The sequence below is a fragment of the Triticum aestivum genome, chromosome 7D, assembly GCF_018294505.1.
Source record: "Triticum aestivum cultivar Chinese Spring chromosome 7D, IWGSC CS RefSeq v2.1, whole genome shotgun sequence".
In the NCBI taxonomy this organism is placed as follows: domain Eukaryota; kingdom Viridiplantae; phylum Streptophyta; class Magnoliopsida; order Poales; family Poaceae; genus Triticum; species Triticum aestivum.
The window spans coordinates 406,000,335-406,010,519 of NC_057814.1; positions in this window are offsets into that span (position 1 = coordinate 406,000,335).

Below are 10,185 nucleotides of genomic sequence, written 5' to 3' on the forward strand. Positions count from 1 at the left end.
CGACACGTGGGAGATATAGCCGCATCGTGGGCGTTACACTTATCCTCTTCACTTTGCTTATCCTTCGAGCTTCGGCTTGAAGAGCCCCTCAAAAATTTCTTCATCAACTTCTGAAAATTTCTGAAATTTTTAGTAACTCAAAATAAAAGTGAACCAAACTCAACAAAATTTATAGCAACTACTCCTATAAGTGCCTAGAGACTATATCATGCATTAGAACTACTTGGGACCATATAAATTTGACATGCAAGCTCAAGAACAGGGCCACCTAAGCAGCAAAAGTTTGCAATGAATAAAGCACTAGAACAAAAACTAATTGGACCATTGGAGGAGTCACATACCGAAGAACAATCCCCCAAAGTAGTTTTGTGAATGGAGCTTTGAGCAAGGAGATCAAAAATGGCAGCAAGATGAGCTAGAACTCGTGCTTGAGCTGGTTGGTGATTTTTTTGGGAGGAAGAAGGAGTGTGTGGTGGCTCGAATAAGTGGAGGGGGGCCACCAGGGGCCCACGAGGCAGGGGGCGCGCCCAGGGGGGTGGGCGTGCCCTGGACCCTCGTGGCCAGGTGCTTGCTCCCCCTGATGTGTTCTCAGTGCCAAATATTCTCAAATATTCAAGAAAAAAGCATATTTCATTTTCGGGACATTTGGAGAACTTTTATTTTTGGGGTATTTTTTATTGCAAGGATAATTCAGAAAACAGACAGAAAATACTATTTTTGCTTTATTTAATCTAAATAGCAGAAAGTAAAAGGAGGGTACAGAGAGTTGTGCTTTCTAATTTTATCCATCTCATGCTCATCAAAAGGAATCCACTAACAAGGTTGATCAAGTCAACAAACTCATTCCGAATCGCATAAAACCGGAGAATTTTCGAATAGCACTAGGTTACCTCAACAGGGACATGCACGTCCCCAACAATAAGAATATCATATCTCTTCTTGACAGTAGGAAGAGGAAATTCAAAACCACCAATAGTAATAGTTGAAAATTTTCCAATAGAAATGATACTGTGGACTTGAGGTTGTTTCCTCGGAAAGTGTACCGTATGCTCATTACCATTAACATGAAAAGTGACATTGCCTTTGTTGCAATCAATAACAGCCCTTGCAGTATTCAAAAAGGGTCTACCAAGGATAATCGACATACTATTGTCCTCGGGAATATCAAGAATAACAAAGTCCGTTAAAATAGTAACATTTGCAACCACAACAGGCACATCCTCACAAATACCGACAGGTATAGCGGTTGATTTATCAGCCATTTGCAAAGATATTTCAGTAGGTGTCAACTTATTCAAATCAAGTCTACGGTATAGAGAGAGAGGCATAACACTAACACCGGCTCCAAGATCACTTAAAGCAGTTCTAACGTAGTTTCTTTTAATGGAGCATGGTATAGTTGGTACTCCTGGATCTCCTAGTTTCTTATGTATTCCACCCTTAAAGGTATAATTAGCAAGCATGGTGGAAATTTCAGCTTCCGGTATCTTTCTCTTATTTGTAACAATATCTTTCATGTACTTAGCATACGGATTCATTTTAAGCATATCAGTAAAACGCATACGCAAAAAGATAGGTCTAATCATTTCATCAAAGCGCTCAAAATCCTCATCATCCTTTTTCTTGGATGGTTTGGGAGGAAAAGGCATTGGTTTCTGAACCCATGGTTCTCTTTCTTTACCGTGCTTCCTAGGAACGAAGTCTCTCTTATCATAATGTTGATTCTTTGATTGTGAGTTATCAAGATCAACAGCAGGTTCAATCTCTACATCATTATCATTGCTAGGTTGAGCATCAACATGAACATTATCATTAACATTATCACTAGGTTCATGTTCATCACCTGATTGTGTTTCAGCATCAAAGATAGAAATATCATTGGGGTTCTCAGGTGTGTCTACAATAGGTTCACTAGAAGCATGCAAAGTCCTATCATTTTTCTTTTTCTTCTTTTTAGAAGGACTAGGTGCATCAACATTAGTTCTCTGAGAGTCCTGCTCAATTCTCTTGGGGTGGCCCTCAGGATACAAAGGTTCCTGAGTCATTTTACCCCCTCTAGTCATAACTCTAACAACATTATCATTCTTCTTATTATTTAATTCATTGAGCAAATCATTTTGAGCTTTAAGCACTTGTTCTACTTGAGTGGTAACCATAGAAGCATGTTTACTAATGAGTTTAAGTTCACCCTTAACTCCAGACTATAATCACTCAAGTGTTCAATCATATAAGCATTACGTTTCAATTGTCTACCAACATAAGCATTGAAGTTTTCTTGTTTAACAATAAAATTATCAAACTCATCTAAGCATTGGCTAGCAGACTTATAACAAGGAATATCACCTTCATCAAATCTATAGAGAGAATTTACCTTTACTACCCGTGTCGGGTTATCAAGACCATTTATTTCTTCAACAGGTGGCAAATTAAGACCATGTATTTCTTCAATAGGAGGTAAATTCTTAACATCTTCAGCTTTAATACCTTTTTCTTTCATAGATTCCTTTGCCTCTTGCATATCTTCAGGACTGAGAAATAGAATACCCCTCTTCTTAGGAGTTGGCTTAGGAGTTGGTTCAGGAAGTGTCCAATTATTTTCATTAGTCAACATATTATTCAATAGCAATTCATCTTGATCAACTGTTCTTTCCCTGAAAACACAACCAGCACAACTGTCCAGGTGGTCTCTTGAAGCGTCGGTTAGTCCATTATAAAAGATATCAAGTATTTCATTTTTCTTGAGAGGATGATCGGGCAAAGCATTAAGTAATTGGAGAAGCCTCCCCCAAGCTTGTGGGAGACTCTCTTCTCCAATTTGCACAAAATTATATATTTCCCTTAAAGCAGCTTGTTTCTTATGGGCGGGGAAATATTTAGCAGAGAAGTAATAAATCATATCCTGGGGACTACGCACACAACCAGGATCAAGAGAATTAAACCATGTTTTAGCATCACCCTTTAATGCGAACGGAAATAATTTAAGGATATAGTAGTAGCGAGTTTTCTCATCATTAGTGAATAGGGTGGCTATATCATTTAATTTAGTAAGGTGTGCCACAACAGTTTCAGATTCATAGCCATAAAAAGGATCAGATTCAACCAAAGTAATTATATCAGGATCAACAGAGAAATCATAATCCTTATCAGTAACACAGATAGGTGAAGTAGCAAAAGCAGGGTCATATTTCATTCTAGCATTCAAAGACTTTTCTTTCAGCTTAGCTAATAATTTCTTAAGATCATTTCTATCATTGCAAGCAAGAAAGTCTCTAGCAGTTTCTTCATCCATAACATAACCCTCGGGCACAACAGGCAATTCATATCTAGGGGGAGAATCTTCATCATCACTTTCATCAATATTATCAGTTTCAATAATTTCATTCTCTCTAGCCCGAGCAAGTTGTTCATCAAGAAATTCACCTAGTGGCACACTAGTATCAAGCATAGAAGTAGTTTCATCATAAGTATCATGCATAGCAGAAGTGGCATCATCAATAACATGCGACATATCCGAATTAATAGCAGAAGCAGGTTTAGGTGTCGCAAGCTTACTCAAAACAGAAGGTCAATCAAGTGCAGAGCTAGATGGCAGTTCCTTACCTCCCCTCATAGTTGAGGGAAAAATCTTAGTTCTTTCGTCTTTCAAGTTCCTCATAGTGATCAACAGATATAAATCCCAAGTGACTCAAAGAATAGAGCTATGCTCCCCGGCAACAGTGCCAGAAAATAGTCTTGATGACCCACAAGTATAGGGGATCGCAACAGTTTTCGAGGGTAGAGTATTCAACCCAAATTTATTGATTCGACACAAGGGGAGCCAAAGAATATTCTCAAGCATTAGCAGTTGAGTTGTCAATTCAACCACACCTGGATAACTTAATATCTGCAGCAAAGTATTTAGTAGCAAAGTAATATGACAGTAGTGGTAGCAGTGGCAAAAGTAACAGTAGCAGTTTTGTAGTAATTGTAACAGTAGCAACGGAAAAGTAACTAAGCAAAGAGCAATATGTGAAAAGCTCGTAGGCATTGGATCGGTGATGGAGAATTATCTCGGATGTGATTCCTCATGCAAAAGTTGTAACCTTGGGTGACACAGAACTAGCTCCAATTCATCAATGTAATGTAGGCATGTATTCCGAGTATAGTCATACGTGCTTATGGAAAAAAACTTGCATGACATCTTTTGTCCTACCCTCCCGTGGCAGCGGGGTCCTATTGGAAACTAAGGGATATTAAGGCTTCCTTTTAATAGAGTACCGGACCAAAGCATTAACACTTAGTGAATACATGAACTCCTCAAACTACGGTCATCACGGGTAAGTATCCCGATTATTGTCACTTCGGGGTTAACGGATCATAACACATAATAGGTGACTATTGACTTGCAATATAGGATCAAGAACTCACATATATTCATGAAAACATAATAGGTTCAGATCTGAAATCATGGCACTCGGGCCCTAGTGACAAGCATTAAGCATAGCAAAGTCATAGCAACATTAATCTCAGAACATAATGGATACTAGGGATCAAACCCTAACAAAACCAACTCGATTACATGATAAATCTCATCCAATCCATCACCGCCCAGCAAGTCTATGATGGAATTACTCACGCACGCCGGTGAGCATCATGAAATGGGTGATGGAGGAAGGTTGATGATGATAACGGCGACGGATTCCCCTCTTCGGAGCCCGAACGGACTCCAGATCAGCCCTCCCGAGAGAGATTAGGGCTTGGCGGCGGCTCTCCGTATCATAAAACGCGATGAATCCTTCTCTCTGATTTTTCTCCCCGAACGTGAATATATATAGTTGGAGTTGAGGTCGGTGGAGCTCCAGGGGGGCCACGGGGCAGGGGCGCGCCCAGGGGGGGGTAGGCGCGCCCCCACCCTCGTGGACAGGGTGTGGGCCCCTGGCCTTGATTCTTTTGCCAATATTTTTTATTAATCCCAAAAATATTCTCCGTGAAGTTTCAGGTCATTCCGAGAACTTTTATTTCTGCACAAAAATAACACCATGGCAATTCTGCTGAAAACAACGTTAGTCCGGGTTAGTTCCATTCAAATCATGCAAGTTAGAGTCCAAAACAAGGGCAAGAGTGTTTGGAAAAGTAGATACGATGGAGACGTATCAGGGTTCAACCGCCGTTGATCTCATCCATGGCCCCGCCGCTGATCTCCTCTGGCTCGCTGTCAACAATTTGCCATTCTACATCGTCATCGAGCCCCTTTTGTCATTTCTGAAGGACACGTTCTGCGACGCTGGCTTGGGATCCACAGCTTCCAAGTCAGACCTCATCGACGGCGACCACGAGGAGGGCACCCTCTCCGGCTCTTCCAAGGGGAAAGAGCCCATCTGCTCTTCCAAGGGGAAAGCGCCCGTCTGCGACATCAGGGAGGGCACCCTACAGCCGTGCTCTTCCAAGGGGAAGGAGCCCATCTGCGACAACATGGAGCACATCCAGGGTCCGTGCTCTTCCCACGGGAACGAGCCCATCTGTGACAAGTGAGGAAACCCATGATTTGTTTATTTTAGTTGTTCACAATGTGATGCTCTATATGTGCAATTATATACTGTGCAGTACATTTCATCAATCCAGTTTTAAACATACCGATAGGAATGCATATATTTGCTTGCTGTTAAGCCTGTTATAGCTAGCATATGCCTCTTTTAAAGTTTTTTGATTGTTCGGTTGTTTGTAGTTAGAATATGTTCAGTTTTAAATGCTATCTTTTGTTGTTCGTAGTATGCCTTGTTTATTCCAGTTATTCACAATGTGATGTTCTATATGTGCAAGTATGAACTATGCAGTTCAATTTCATCAGTATCAGTTTCAACAATACCACTATGAATGACTACATTTGGTTGCTGCATCTTGTAGTTAACACGGCTTTCCATTTTTATTTAACCATAACCAGTGTACTTAGACCGGCACAATACCAGTTTGAATGACCATGTTTGCTTGTTGTTAAATGTTAGGCCTGTTGCAGTTAGCACACCTTTCCACTTGTTTTGCTTTACTAGCATGCTTAAACCTGCACACTGAAGCTATCTTTTGGAGATTATTTTGTCTGCCATGTGTAATTTTGGTTGATGTTTAGCCTGTTGTGCTTAACATGCTTCTTGATGTACCTACACAGGACAATTTTGGGAACGACTGCTGTTTTCCATCAAGGTTAGTTTCATCCCATGGCTTATATCTGCTCACTGTTCAGGATATCCGTAGCTGGTACCATATAGGCCGGCGGCTGATAAGGGACTAATCGGTGAATCGGACTTTTAACTGAATATATCTGCAACCCATTTTTCCTTAGGTTAACTAGGGCCATATGTAATATATCTGAGGCTACGTAGCAACATGCACTGTACTTAATGTCTAAATATGCAATCCTAGGCTACATAGCAACAAGGAAGAGTGTTATATTAATGTTCTAATGATGTCTAGATATACGTAGAAGAGCAGCAGCAGCAACAGCAACAACACAACCCTATTTGGATACTCAACATAGCTAGAGGTTAGAGTTAGTTTCTAGCTCATTACTAACCCTGAACTAACTCCATCCAAAGAGTTGTTTGGATGGCAGGGTTAGATTGACAATAAATGCACTAGGAGAACTAGCTCCAATTAGCACCTCTTGGGTTGGGTACTAGTTTTTTTGGGTGGGTTATAGATGCAACTAGCTCAAACTAGCCCTCATGTTTAGATATACTTTAGGGCTATTTGAGCCTGAACTAGCTCAAACTAACTGTAACCCGTGGATACAGCAACAGATAATTTTTAAGAACGAACTAAACTCCTTCTGGCCCATAATATAAGATGTTAATTCATCTAATATGTGAGTATATTGGTTGTTATAAGATACTCCCTCCGTTCCTAAATATTTGTCTTTTTAGAGATTTCAAATGGACTACCACATACGAATGTATATAGACATATTATAAAAGAGTGTTGTACTACATCATTGTGCCATTGCTGTTTAGCTTCTAATATTAACTTGGTGCTTTTAGGTACATATGTCATTAGTAAAGATCTGCGTTTCGACCCTTTCTGCGTATGGGGCAATGAGATATCGATGAACCAACATCAAGTGAGGAAGCTGATAAAGATTGTTAGTAAAATGGGTCCAAAGATGGCAATTAAACTATTTGTTTACACTTTATCCAAGACAACAGCGAACTACAGGATGGTAAGTAAGAACTCTGCAGCCTTCTTTTTACTGCGCATAATGAGTTGTGTTAGATGACAATGTATGAAATCTTATTCCTTTGTAGTGGTTGCCAAAGCAGTTTACTCAAGATTACCTCTCAAACTACATGGTTGGTGGGCATGCAAAGGTTAAAGTATTTCTACCAGAACACGATGATTATCTAGATGTTTTAATGAAGACCGTGAAGGATGGGCGGTCGGCCATCACAAGGGGTTGGACTAGAGTCGTGCGTGCCTTCTGCATGGAAGAGGGCACAATATGGGCATTCCGCTTCACCTTGTTCAGCAACCAGAATATATTTCGCCTCTTTCTTTACCGTCCTTAATAGTACAAGTATAGAACTGTGGTTCATCATTCTTTATTTGGTTCTTATGTAATTCTTGAACATATGTACCTATGAATCGAATAATGCATCGGTTGTTTGAACCTGATGGATATGAATAAAGCTGTAGCATACATTCAAATTCAAATCCAAATCCGGTACAATATGGAAAAGCAGCAATTAAATTACGGCACACACGGTTGGTAAAACACAAACGTTTGCGATATGCACCATAATCCGAGACGGTTCACAAAGAGGAAAAGTGTGCAAGCATGCAGATAGTTGCCGTTTGCAAAGCGTGTGCGATGTCAGACAATATCACAAGCGGTGCGGGCAAACTAAACGTTTGTGTTAGTTGCCTTATCGTACACGATTCACAACCATGAACTGTTTCTGATGAAGTATGCATCGTAAACATTGCACCACAGAATAGCGTGTGCGATAGTTGTCGTGTACGACAATGTTACGACGGTCCGATGTTTCGTAATCCTGTCCAACACTCGTACGACGATTAGCTAATCCTCTTAACGGTGAACCGTTTGTGATGGGCCGTGCATCATACACGTTCTATAATAGTGAACCGTTTGTGATGGGACGCGCATCGTAAACGTAGCACCACAGAATACCGACTGCGATGGCAATTCGAGCAGAAACGAGTAGGAGTACCGTAGGGGCCCTATCCCCGACGGTTTCTGGGTCGTGTGGGAAGGACCCCCCTATCGCCCACACTCACTTGGCGAAGTTCCAAATGCCGTCGCGGAAAGGGGTTTTAAACTGTTTGTTTAGGACCGACGCGCACTAGTGCCTCTTTTTTTTCGTCCGGAGTCTCATCCCGACTTATGGGGTAATCATAGTCTCCATCATCCTTTCCTCACATGGGACAATGCTCTAATAATGAAGTTCGTCATAATTTTATTTACTTACAACTCAAGAATTACAACTCGATACTTAGAACAAATATGACTCTATGTGAATGCCTCCGGCGGTGTACCGGGATATGCAATGAATCAAGAGTGACATGTATGAATGATGAATGGTGGCCTTGCCACAAATACGATGTCAACTACATGATCATGCAAAGCAATATGACAATGATGGAGCGTGTCATAATAAACGGAATGGTGGAAAGTTGCATGGCAATATATCTCGGAATGGCTATGGAAATGCCATGATAGGTAGGTATGGTGGCTGTTTTGAGGAAGGTATATGGTGGGTATATGATACCGGCGAATGGTGCGCGGTATTAGTGAAGAAATATGCCCTAGAGGCAATAATAAAGATATTATTTATTTCCTTATATCATGATAAATGTTTATTATTCATGCTAGAATTGTATTAACCGGAAACTTAGTACATGTGTGAATACATAGACAAAAACAGTGTCACTAGTATGCCTCTACTTGACTAGCTCGTTAATCAAAGATGGTTAAGTTTCCTAGCCATAGACATGAGTTGTCATTTGATTAATGGGATCACATCATTAGAGAATGATGTGATTTACTTGACCCATCCATTAGCTTAGCACTATGATCGTTTAGTTTATTGCTATTGATTTCTTCATGACTTATACATGTTCCTATGACTATGAGATTATGCAACTCCCGAATACCGGAGGAACACTTAGTGTGCTATCAGACGTCACAACATAACTGGGTGATTATAAAGATGCTCTACAGGTGTTTCCGATGGTGTTTGTTGGGTTGGCATAGATCGAGATTAGGATTTGTAACTCCGTGTTTCGGAGAGATATCTCTGGGCCCTCTCGGTAATGCACATCACTATAAGCCTTGCAAGCAATGTGACTAATGAGTTAGTTGCGGTATGATGCATTACGGAATGAGTAAAGAGACTTGCCGGTAACAAGATTGAACTAGGTATGATGATACCGACGATCGAATCTACGGCAAGTAACTTACCGATGACAAAGGGAACAACGTATGTTGTTATGCGGTTTGACCGATAAAAATCTTCGTAGAATATGTAGGAGCCAATATGAGCATCCAGGTTCCGCTATTGGTTATTGATCGGAGATGTGTCTCGGTCATGTCTACATAGTTCTCGAACCCGTAGGGTCCGCACGCTTAACGTTCGATGACAATCGGTATTATGAGTTTATGTGTTTTGATGTACCAAAGGTTGTTCGGAGTCTCGGATGAGATCACGGATATGACGAGGAGTCTCGAAATGGTTGAGACATAAAGATTGATATATTGGAAGGTTATATTCGGACACCGGAAGGGTTCCGGGGGTCACCGGATAAATACCGGAGTACCGGGGAGTTACCGGAACCCCCCGGGGGGTCAATGGGCCTTCATGGGCCTTAGTGGAAATAGAGGGCAGCAAGGGAAGTGTGGGGCGCGCCCCCCTAGGCCCAAACCGAATTGGTTTAGGGCTTGGGGGTCGGGCCCCTCTTTCCTTCTCCCCTCCTCCTCTTTCCTCCCCCTCCTAGTTGGACTAGGAAAGGGGGAACCTACTCCTAGTAGGAGTAGGATTCCCCCCTTGGGGCACACCCTATGAGGCCGCCGACCCCCTCCCCTTGCTCCTTTATATACGTGGCCAGGGGGCACCCCTAAAACACACAAGTTGACAATTGTTTTAGCCGTGTGCGGTGCCCCCCTCCACAGATTTCCACCTCGGTCATATCGTCGTAGTG